The sequence below is a fragment of the Bos indicus genome, chromosome 16 (assembly GCF_029378745.1).
Source record: "Bos indicus isolate NIAB-ARS_2022 breed Sahiwal x Tharparkar chromosome 16, NIAB-ARS_B.indTharparkar_mat_pri_1.0, whole genome shotgun sequence".
NCBI lineage: Eukaryota > Metazoa > Chordata > Mammalia > Artiodactyla > Bovidae > Bos > Bos indicus.
The window spans coordinates 35,084,081-35,097,051 of NC_091775.1; positions in this window are offsets into that span (position 1 = coordinate 35,084,081).

The window sequence follows — 12,971 nt, forward strand, 5'->3', positions numbered from 1 at the left end:
TCCTGAGTTAATCAGAACACTAAATTAGCTAAAAGACCCTGAGCATCTGGATTAATTAAATTTTTAGTAGAAGAGAGACGCACATAAACTGAACGGGCCATTTGGATACACAGTGGGATTTAAAGCAGGATGTGTTGTGTCCTGAATTGGTAACTAGAAAACAATCTGTCAGGTGCTGAATGTCAGAAAAGCCTTTATCACTGGGAAAGATACTAATGGGGCTAAAAGAAGGTACATTGGTACATCATGATCATCAGCAAATCCATTGAGGATCTAAGAACAGAGCATCATACCTGCCACTAGTTAATATGAAGAATACTGAGTTAGTTATTATCTGCATGGAATGAAATAGTCAACTTGACTTTTATTTTCAATCTTTTTGTTTGAATTAATTGATGTGCTGATGCTAGGTAGATATAACAGAGCTCTATGCCCCCAAAATGTCTGGCACTCCATATCCTAAAGCTGTGACCAAGTCTAGGCTTCGTTCTATTGATGCTGAGTTGCTTTCTTTTTTTAATTAGTTTGTATTGGCATGTATGTTGTGTTACTTTCAGATGTACAGGAAAGTGAGTCAGTTATACGTATTTTTAGATTCTTTTCTCATACAAGCCATTACAGAGTTTTGATTAAAGTTCCCTATGCTATAGAGTAGGTCCTTATTAGTTCTTTTATGTGTAGTACTGTGTATATGTCAATCCCAATCTCCCAATTCATCCTTTGTTGCCCTGTTTCCCCCAGTAACCATAAGTTTGTTTTCTACACCTGTGATTCTGTTTCTGTTTCATAAATAGGTTCATTCAGACCATTTTTTTTAGCTTCCACATATAAGCATACCATACGATATATTTGTCTTTGTTTGACTTGATGATGAATTTCTGCACATTAAATTTACTTTGGGAAGAACTAAACTTTTCCCTTAAACTATATGTAAAAAGTCATGACTGTCTCATTACTGAATTATCAAAAATCTTTGGGTCAACACCATTTTTCTTTTAAGGTTTTCATTAAAAATAACAAAACTTGAGTTTTACAGGTTTTCTTTCATTTCAATTAAACAGTTGTTTTATGAAAGAATGAAACCTATAATGCTTATTATTAAACTTGGACATGGAAGTAAAGAAACTAATTCCTTTTAAGCAAAGAACTATTCATTGGGGCTCTTTCTGCTCCTAGAGACATTCTAAGATAGAAAAATCAGAAGTATATGCATGTAGATTACAAATCATGATGTTTTCAAATGCCTTGGTTGCCTGAGTAAATTTTTCCTTTAATCACTCATCCTTCTTACTGATATGTAAGAGGGCCACAGATGATAAATTTCATGACACCTTTTTGATTCCCAGACATCTGCCTTGTTTATGCTTTCCACCCTGAGAATTAAAAAGATTCTATCTCACAATGCTTACAGCAGACTGGCTAAAGGATGGTCTTTAAGACCAGCTCTAAGAACTGGTACCAAGTCTATGAGGTCAAATCCTGCTTTGTGAATGTCTGACAGCAAGTATACAAATTGATCAATGTGATATGCTGTACTAACAAATTGAATAATAAAAACCACATAATCATCTCGATAGATGCAGAGAAACTTTTGATGAAATTGAACACAATTCATGATAAAAACTCTCCAGAAAATGGGCTTAGAGGGAAATCACCTGAACATAATAAAGGCCATAGATGACAAATGCACAGCAGACATTATTCTCAATGGTGAAAAACTAAAAGCATTTCCTCTAATATCAGGAACAAGACAAGGGTGTCTGCTTTCACCACTATTAGTCAACATAGTCTTGGAAGTCCTAGCCACAGCAATCAGAGAAGAAAAAGAAATAAAAGGAATCCACTTTGGAAAAGAAGAGTTAAAACTATCACTGTTTGCAGATGACATACTATACATAGAAAACCATAGAAATGCCACTAGAAAAGTACTAGAGCTAATTGACAAATATGGTAAAGTTGCATATTACAAAATTAATACACAGAAATCTCTTGCATTCCTATACCCTCACAATGAAAGATCAGAACAAGAAATAAGGAACAATTTCATTTACTATTGTGAAAAAAATAATAAAATACCTAGGAGTAAACCTACCTAAGAAGACAAAATATTTGTATACAGAAGACTATAAGATACCGATGAAAGAAATCAAAGATGACACAAACAGATGGAGAGACATACCATGTTTTTGGATTGAAAGAATCAATATTATGAAAAAGACTATACTATCCAAAGCAATCTACAGATTCAATGGAATTCCTATCAAATTACCAATGGCATTTTTCACAGAACTAGAATAGAACATCTTACAATTTTTATGGAAACACAAAAAACCATGAATAGTGAAAGCAATCTTAAGACAGGAAAAAGTAGCTGGAGGAATCAGGCTCCCTGAGTTCAGACTACATTGGAAAACTACAGGAATCAAGGCAGTATGGTACTGGCAGAAAACCAGAAGTATAGATCAATGGGACAGAATAGAAAGCCCAGAGACAAACGCATGCACCTAGGGTCACCTAATCTATGACAAAGGAGTCACGAATATATAGTGGAAAAGAGACAGTCTCCTCAATAAGGGTGCTGGGAAAACTGGACAGCTACAGTAAAAGAATGAAATTAGAATGCTCCCTGATATCATACACAAAAATAAACTCAGAATGGATTAAGGAATGTAAGGCTAGACCCTTATGCAAATCAAAACTACTATGAGGTATTATCTCACACAGGTCAGAACAGCCATCATCAAAAAATCTACAAACAATAAATGCTGAAGAAAGTGTGGAGAAAAGGGAACCCTCTTGCTCTATTGGCAGGAATGTAAATTGATACAGCCACTATGGAGAACAGTTTGAAAGTTCCTTAAAAAACTAAAAATAGAACTACCATACTGCTAAGTCACTTCAGTCGTGTACGACTCTGTGCAACCCCATAGACGGCAGTCCACCAGGCTCCCCCGTCCCTGGGATTCTCCAGGCAAGAACACTGGAGTGGGTTGCCATTTCCTTCTCCAATGCATGAAAGTGAAAAGTGAAAGTGAAGTCGCTCAGTCGTGTCTGACTCCTAGTGACCCCATGGACTGCAGCCTACCAGGCTCCTCCATCCATGGGATTTTCCAGGCAAGAGTACTGGAGTAGGGTGCCATTGCCTTCTCCCAGAACTACCATATGACCCAACAATTCCATTACTGGGCATATACCCAGAGAAAGCAATGATTCAAAAAGACATTTGTGCCCAAATTTTCACTGCAACAATATTTACAATAGCTAGGACATGGAAGTAATCTAAATGTTCATCAACAGAGGAATGGATAAAGAAGATATGGTTCATATACACAATAGAATATTAGTCAGACATAAAAAGGAATGAAATTGGATTATCTGCAGAGCCATGGATGCACCTAGAGGCTGTCATACAGAATGAAGTAAGTCAGAAAGAGAAAAACAGTTATCATATATTAATGCGTATATAAGAGATTTAGAAAAATGGTATATTGCAAAATAGAAATAAAGACACAGACAGAGAGAACAAAGATATGGATACCAAAGGGGGAAAAAGGGATGGAATACATTCGGAAATTGGGATTGACATATATACACTATTGGCACTATGCATAAAATAGATAGCTAATGGACAGATAACTTCTCTGTCCATGGGATTCTCTAGGCAAGAATACTGGAGTCGGTTGCCATGCCCTTCCCCAGAGGATCTTCCTGACCCAGGGATCGAACCCACATCTCTTAAATGGCTACCTGCTTTGGCAGGTGGGTTTTTACCACTAGGGCCTCCTGAGAAGCCAACTAATGAGAACCTTCTGTATAGCTCAGGAAATGGTACTCAGTGCTGTGCGGTGACCTAAATGGGAAGCAAAACCAAAAAATGGGGGATATACGGGCACATAGTACACGGATAGTTGATTACCAGCTGGCACTAGTGGCAAAGAACCCGCTGACAGTGCAGGAGACATAAGAGACCTGTGTTCGATCCCTGGGATGGGACGATCCCCTGGAGGAGGGCATGGCAACCACTCCAGTGTTCTTGCCTGGAGAATCCCAGGGACAGAGGAGCCTGGCCAGCCGCAGTTTATAGGGCCGTAAAGAGTTGGACCAGCTGAAGCAACTTAGCTCACACACATAGCTGATTCATTTTGCTGTACAGTAGAAATTAATAGAATATTGTAAAGCAACTATACTCCAATAAAAATTAATTTAAAAAGAAAAAAGAATCACAGGGGGAAAATGGTATTATTTCTATAACTTGTGTCCTTCATATATATGTCCAAGATTTACTTTTTCAATAGTTGTGAAATACAGATTGTAAAAAGAGTACAAAGTAAAGCTTAAAGACCAATAATAAAACAACAGCATGTGCCCAATGGTCATGCCAGAAAAAGAATTTTCATACCCTAGGAGCTCTGTGTGCCTTCTCCAATCACATTGTACTCAGTATCTGTTAGAAGTAGTTCTTTAGCTGAATTTTGTTCCCTGGTTTTTCTTCACTGTTCTTAGACATTTTTATACCCCTATATAAGTACTGATTAATTCTCACTGTATTATAGAATTGCAGTCATACCTATGTCTTCTATTATGACTGCTTAAAATTATATTTTGAAAAGTTATATTGATTTTTATAGCTGTAATTCACTCATTTTCATTTTTATATATTATTCAGATTATGGATGTAGCTATTTATTTATTTCAATCTACAATTGATGAGTATTTAGATTGAGTCCCATTTTTTGCTGCAATTCTATTAAAAATACTTGTATTTATTTCTCTGATGAATAGGTACAGGAATTTTTCATATATGTATACACAAATACATATGTATATATAATGTAAATTGCTGTATCATAGGATATGCTATGCTATGCTATGCTAAGTCACTTCAGTCGTGTCTGACTCTGTGTGACCCCATAGATGGCAGCCACCAGGCTCCCCTGTCCCTGGGATTCTCCAGGCAAGAACACTGGAGTGGGTTGCCATTTCCTTCTCCAATCATAGGATATGATACATACTAACTACAGGTCTGTGTGACGGGTTTTTACTTCATGCTGTCCTTTATAGCAGGGCCTTCATTCCAAAATTTTCACTACCTGGAAAGTTACTTTCAACCTAGAAGATAAAAAGAAAGGTGAAAAATTGTGCTTTGGCTCATTAAATTTTAGTATCTGGAAATAACACATCAAGTCTGCTCACATTTCACTGGCTTAAAGCAAGTTATATAATTTCACAGCTAGTTTCATGGAAGCAGAGAAGTATAATCCAACTGTTTGGTTGGAAGATAACTGGAAGTATCTTCTCTTAAATACTAGGAGCTCTAATGTCTACCATATTCCACCATTCTAGACATCAAAATATTTGGTTCACTGTCTTTCCCCTTGCACAATACATAAATACCCTTCCCAAGGAAGTCAGCATAAAATTACCAACCAGTCATAGCAGTGAGGTAAAAACTCATGACTTCTGGGAAATGGGTAACTCTGTCTATAGGAGGGTTTTGGAGAGGTAAATGGTGTTATTGGTTGAATTGTGTTCCCCCCAAAATATATGTTGGAGCCCTAACCTCTGGTGCCTGTGAACATAACCTTACTTGGAAATAGGATCTTTACAGATAGAATCAAACTAAGATAAGACCACACTGGATTAAGGTGGACCTGAAACCAATATGACTGGTGTCTCTTTAAGAAAAGGAGAATAAACAGATGTGAAAGGAGAGTGTCATGTGATGACATGAAACAGAGGCAGCAACAGAAGTGCTCTCTGCTGCAAGCCAAGGAACATTCTAGATCACTGGCAAACCACCAGAAGCTATGAAGAGGCATAAAAAGTTTCTCCCCTATAGGTTTCAGAGAGAACAGGACTCTGTTGACACTCACTTAGCAGTCTATTGTCCAAAACTATGAGACAATAAACTGTTGCTTTGAGCCACGCGGTTTGTGACAATTTGTTATGTCAGCCCTGGAAACTAACACGGGCTTCCCAGGTGGCGCAGTGGTAGAGGATCTGCCTGCCAATGCAGGAGACACAAGACTTGCAGGTTTCATCCCTGGGTTGGGAAGGCCCCCTGGAGTAGGAAATGCAACCCACTCCAGTATTCTTGCCTGGAGGATTCCATGGACAGAGGAGCCTGGCAGGCTGCAGTCCATGGGGTCACTAAGAGTCGGGACACGACTGAGCAACTTCACTTTCACTTTTCACTTTTCACTTTCATGCATTGGAGAAGGAACTGGCAACCCACTCCAGTGTTCTTGCCTGGAGAATCCCAGGGATGGCGGAGCCTGGCGGGCTGCAGTCCGGGGGATCACAGAGTCAGACACAACCAAATGACAGAACACAGCAGTGCAGCACAGGAAGCTGATACACATGGGTCATAAACGCTTGTTTCTACATTAGGGCAGGTGTATTGCCTCTGGAATTCAAAACCTGTGAACTAAAAAGATATGTTATTGCTTACCCTTTCCCCCAACACATATATACCCACTGTACAATGCAAGGACAGGACCATGGCGGGCGGCTGTGCCCTGCGTATGGGGTGAAGAGGAACTGTACACATGGCCAGAGGAGTGGTGAATAGTGAGTGCCACCTCCATCGATGCCTAGTGCACTTGTCCTTCTGGGTGCTTGTTAGGATTGCCCTTCCTGGGCTCTTTGACGTCAGATAGTCATGTGACTAGGTCTAGCAAATGGATTTGGGTAGAAATGATGTGCTTTTAATTATTACTTCAAGACTTCCCATGTGTCATGGAAATACTTTTTGAGATAAACCTTCACTAATCTGCATTCTAGACTGACTCTGATGATCAGAGCTCCCTTATCTCCACGTTGGAAATGCAAGTAAATCCTTGCTACTTTAAGCCACTGAGGTCTGGGATTTGTCATTACAGCATAATCTAGCTGATCCTGACACATCAACAAAAATTAATTTAAAAAGAATCATTCACATATTTATTGCTCATTCATATATTTATTCTTAGAAGGCAATGGCACCCCACTCCAGTACTCTTGCCTGGAAAACCCCATGGACGGAGGAGCCTGGTGGGCTGCAGTCCACGGGGTTGCACAGAGCTGGACACGACTGAGCGACTTCACTTTCACTTTTCACTTTCCACTTTCATGCATTGGAGAAGGAAATGGCAACCCACTCCAGTGTTCTTGCCTGGAGAATCCCAGGGACGGCGGAGCCTGGTGGGCTGCCATCTATGGGGTTGCACAGAGTTGGACATGACTGAAGCGACTTAGCAGCAGCAGCAGTATATATTTATTAAATGCCAATTCTATATCAGCCCTACTTAGGCATCAGCAATTAAAGAAAAAAAGACAGTTCCTCACCTGAAGTAATACACAATTTACAGAGGTAGACAAACATGTAATCTATTTATACCATTTCACTGTGAGAAGTTCTACCTAAATCTTTCTAGTGTTTGGTCCTCCTGGGGGACTGGGTCATGCCTGCTGTGAGCTGCCTTTAGGGGCAGAATCCTGGTGTAGGTCACCTAAGACCCTGGACTGAGGTGGAAAATGAGGAGGGGTCATAAGATCTAATTCATTAGTCTGTGGAGAGACTTATCTTTGCAGAGCCTGGTGGCTCAGTTGATAAAGAACCTGCTTGATAATGCAGGAGATGCAAGAGATGAGGGTTCGACCCCTGGGTCAAAAGGATCCTCTGCAGAAGGAAATGGCAACCCACTACAGTATTCTTGCCTGGAAAATTCCATGGACAGAGGACCCTGGAGGTCTGCAATTCCTGGGGCCGCAAAAAGTTGGACACGACTGAGCACACACACATGTAAAGAAAGAAAAGACAGGTGTGAAAATCTGGAAATCAAAAGTGTGAGTGTTGGAGAGGGGCAAGATCAGGATGAGAGAAGTGGAAGGCCAAATTTGGAATCAAGGACAAGGCCTAAACTGTGAAAGAGGCTGATGAGGTTATATGTGGGGAGGCGGACTGCAGACTGACCGAGGTGATTAAAGGACCAGGGTGGGCCCACACTTTCACAAAGTGTTACAAAAGCTGCGAGGAAGTGATGTTTGAATTGCTTTTGCAGGATGACTAGGAGTTTCCCAATAATCAAACAGACAGAACTTATTGGAAGTACTGTGTGGATCACAATAAACTGTGGAAAATTCTGAAAGAGATGAGAATACCAGACCACCTGACCTGCCTCTTGAGAAATCTGTATGCAGGTCAGGAAGCAACAGTTAGAACTGGACATGGAACAACAGACTGGTTCCAAATAGGAAAAGGAGTACGTCAAGGCTGTATATTGTCACCCTGCTTATTTAAATTATATGCAGAGTACATCATGAGAAACGCTGGGCTGGAAGAAGCACAAGCTGGAATCAAGATTGCAGGGAGAAATATCAATAACCTCAGATATGCAGATGACACCACCCTTCTGGCAGAAAGTGAAGAGGAACTAAAAAGCCTCTTGATGAAAGTGAAAGAGGAGAGTGAAAAAGTTGGCTTAAGGCTCAACATTCAGGAAACGAAGATCATGGCATCTGGTCCCATCACTTCATGGGAAATAGATGGGGAAACAGTGGAAACAGTGTCAGACTTTATTTTTGGGAGCTCCAAAATCACTGCAGATGGTGATTGCAGCCATGAAATTAAAAGATGCTTACTCCTTGGAAGGAAAGTTATGACCAACCTAGATAGCATATTCAAAAGCAGAGACATTACTTTGCCAACAAAGGTCTGTCTAGTCAAGGCTATGGTTTTTCCAGTAGTCATGTATGGGTGTGAGAACTTCATACACGTTCAACTCCGGTGAACTCCGGGAGTTGGTGATGGACAGGGAGGCATGGCGTGCTGCGATCCATGGGGCCGCAAAGAGTCAGACACAACTGAGCAACTGAACTGAACTGAATGTGTGTGTGCATGTGCTTAGTCGCTCCGTTGTGTTTCACTCTTTTGCGACCCCATGGACTGTAGCCCACCAGGCTCTTTTGTCCATGGGATTTCCCAAGTAAGAATACTTGAGTGGGTTGCCATGCCCTCTTCCAGGGGAATCTTCCTGAATCAGGATTGAAATTCCATCTCCTGTGTCTCCTGCATTAGCAGGTGGGTTCTTTACCCCTAGTGCCACCTGCAAAGTCCCTTGCCATTAAAAGTCATTTTGCGCAGAAGAAAGTGATGTCTAATAGTCCCTGGGACTAAAGTAGAGTTGATGGGATTAGGATGTGGGGAGATAGGGCTTCAAACAACTTACAAAAAAAACTTTGTATCCGAGGGTGAAGAGCTTGGGTTTGAGTTCAGAAACATCAGGAAGCCAATGCAAGCTGGTGAGAAGATAGCAGAACAGCTGGACAGAAGGACCATGTAGCAGTTCAAGCAAGAGACAGCGAGAGGCTGGATCAAGACAGGGACAAGTGAATGCAGAGGAGAGACCAGAAAATAAATTTCTGGTCAAAGCCTGGGATTTGGTGTATGACTGGATGCAGCGATAAAGAAGATATAGGTAAACTATGCAGACAGTGACTTCAAAAAATAGTGATGAAAACCAGGGCTGGCTGACTCGCAGGGACTTCCATTCCAATTCCAGTGCTGCAATGAACTGGCTTCTGGACTCCAGGAAAATAATTTATTCTGAGTTTCCTTATGAAAGGAGAAGATTAACTAGAAATTTTCAAGTTTCTTCCAGCTTGAGTATTCTATTATTCTAAGCTATTCCCCTTCATACTACTTAGTTCTAAAACTAGTGATACATGAAACTCCTGCAAGTTTTCTCTAAAGTAAACTTAGAAAAATGTATGTTGCATTTCCTTTAAGAACCTAAGGGTCCAACATTTATTAAAAATATTAAGAGGCAGGTGACTAGCATTTGGGATTTGACCTTGATGAAACAGTACATCAGAAACAGACTCAGAGGGAGAAGATGAGGGGAACTCAGAGATAAGCCTGAAAATTTGAATTGAACAGTTTAATTGAAAATTGAAAACATTGTTCCTCATTTGCTACATTTGTTAAAAGTTCGTGAGTTCTACAAATATTGAACTTCAGTTCTTGAGCTATGCATGAAAGGAACCGAATTGATTTTTAGGTTATTTGGTCATTCATATCTTCTTGATCATTAAGAAAACTTCTGGAAGTTTCTATTTCTTTGTAGTGAATAGTTTATGAGCTCTTTGGATATAGCTTCCATTACCTGAAGTAAGTTCCAGAATGCAGTAGAGTAGAAATGGTCACGAGCCACACATTTAATGGAAATTATTAGAAAAAAAAATTGGGGGCCGTTTTCTTCTACCTTGTGACAGACCTCCTGATGAATGTTTTATGTTAATGTGCAGATGTTCTTTTTGGTCTGCCTTAATTTAGTGAAGCAGCTTGAAAATATTTCATCTCACATTTCAAATATTTTGTTCCAAGGATACTGAGTAATAAAATGTACTCCCCAACATCTTGAATAATAAATCCATTTATTCATGAGGCAGCTAATTTTGTAAATTTCATGTAATTTAGGTTTTTCTGATCTGATCTAAGATTTTCCAAGAAAGAGGAAGGATATAGAGTAAGTGGAATCTGGTCTATTGCGTTTTATTTTTCTAAGTGTAATTTAAACCCAAATATGCCACCTCTTAAAACTGAAAAATTGTATGTTTTGCTCACAGGCTGTTAGGCTTTAGGCTTTAATATCCTTAAAATGGACAATGGGCTTATGTCAGTGGTGGAAGACAAATAGGTAATGACTTCCAGAGAAATAGCATTCTGCCTTCAGTTGTGGAAGAATGCATTTTAAAGCTTTCAGTGCTCTGACAGACTTTGGGATTGCTAAAGGAGAAATAGGCAAAGCTGTGTGGGATGCCTCTGGTGGGTCTGAAAGGAGGAAAAGAGAGAATCTGTAATTACCATCTAGAAGTCACTGGGTAGGGGCTAACCACCAGTTTGCTTTGGCCTGGAGTTTGATTAGGGTTAGGTGGGGGGTGGTAAGATGTGGAGTTGGGAGTAGGATCATTGTAGCTGGTGAAAGTGAGGTAAATGAAAAATCATTTGCATTCATTTATTCATTCACTTATTTATCCTTCCATTTAGTCATTCAGTAAATATTTATTGAGATGTAGTATGTTCTAGGCATTGCTGGGGACAGAGCACTGAACAATACAGACAGAAACTCTTGCCTTCATGGAGCTTGTATTTTAGTGAAAATAGAGAGTAAACAAACAAACAGAACATACCTATCAGAATGTGATGAGTTGTAGTGGAAAAAAAGCAGGAAAGCAGGATAAAAAGTGCTAATGGTGTTCAAACGCTATTTTAAGTAGAGTGTTAGGGAAAGTCTCACTGACTAGATGATATTTAAGAAGTAAAGGAGGGAATTTGGAAAGGGGATATTCTCAGAAAAGAGTTTCATCCCAGATAGAGGACCAAGGCCCTGGGACAGGAGGATTCTGACTTGTTGATGGAAGTAGGTGGGAGTGGACCCGAGGAAGACTGTGGGAAAGGAAATGGACAGCCCAGTGTGAAGTCTGGGGGGCTGCCCGGAGCGTGGTGTGCCTTGTAGATGCTCACTCCACCTGACACAGAAGCTGCTGCAGACTGTTCAGCTGAAGAGTAATGTGATCTGACGTGGATTTCCAAATAATCGCTCTGGTTGCTATGCTGTGAATAGACTGTGGGTGGAGACGGGGGCCAGGGCAAAAGCAGGGACACAGATACGTGGACCTTTCAGTCGTCAGGATGAAAGACGACAGTGGCTTGCACCTGGGTGAAAGGAGTAGCGACGGGAAGCAGTCGGAGTCTGTATGCATTTTGAAGGTAGAACCAACAGACTTTACGGATAGATTGGATAGGTGCTACAAGAGAAAGAGAGGAGTCAGAAGTGACTAAAATAATTTTGTCCGAGCCACTAGAAGGATGATACTGTGAGACTGCGAAGACTGTGGGAGGTGCGAGGTCAGGAGTTTCCATCTGCACCTGTTAAATTTGGAATGTGTCGAAATATGGAGGGAAAACTAAGGGAAACATGATCTCCCCCAGATTTTAGTATGTTTTGCTTAAGAATACAGATACATATGATAAAATTTATAAAGTAAAATAAAATAATGCACACAAAATTTAAGGACGTGGCTTCTCCATTTGGGGGAGAAAGGGCAGAGTGACAGCACAGAGGAAGAACATGTAGGCTGATGCAGTGAAGCTGGAGATGTTCCAGTTTTCAAGTGGAGTAGAGGTTTCATTGGTGTTCACGTTTTAATGTTTTGTAACTTACATGTATTTTCATTAATGAAATATTACATGATAAAAAAATGAGAATAAGATGAATTGGAAACAAGTAGTCCAGGCAACAATTTGGGGAGTTGAAGTGGGGTTAAGAAAGGGTGTTTTTAAAACTGAATAGTGAACAAAAGGATGTGCGTACGCTGATGGGAATGATACCATTGAGAGGGAAACATTGATAATACCGGAGGGAAAAGGTATCCATGCCGCAGAGATGCTCTTGACTAGGTGAGAGAGTGTGTGCGGTTGCTGCCGGCTGCTTGCTGATTTGATGGAGTTGCTTTCTTATTTGCAGGTAGTGCAATGGTAAAGAATCCACCTGCCAGTGCAGGAGACACAAGAAATGTGGGTTTGATCCCTGGGCTGAGAAGAGCTCTTGGAGAAGAAAATGGCAACCCTCTCCAGTATCTGTGCCTGGGAAATCCCATCGACAGAGGGGCCCCGCGGGCTACAGTCCACAGTTCATGGTGTCCAAGAGTCGGACGTGACTGAGCACGGGCATGCCACCACCACTGTTTGTATTCTAAACATAAATGCATTGGTTTTACATGTTGGAGACACCTTCTCTCGTTCTATTACCAGTCCTTAACATTCTTCACTGGACAAAAATTCCTATTTTTTGAAAGTTCTGCATATGGCATTGTTTCTGAATTTTGTTTACAAAGGTCCTTTCATGCCTCTAGGTCATGGAGATAGTCTCCTATTATATTAAAATTATAACTTCCCCTTTCAATTTTAGGGTTTTAATCCTTCTAGC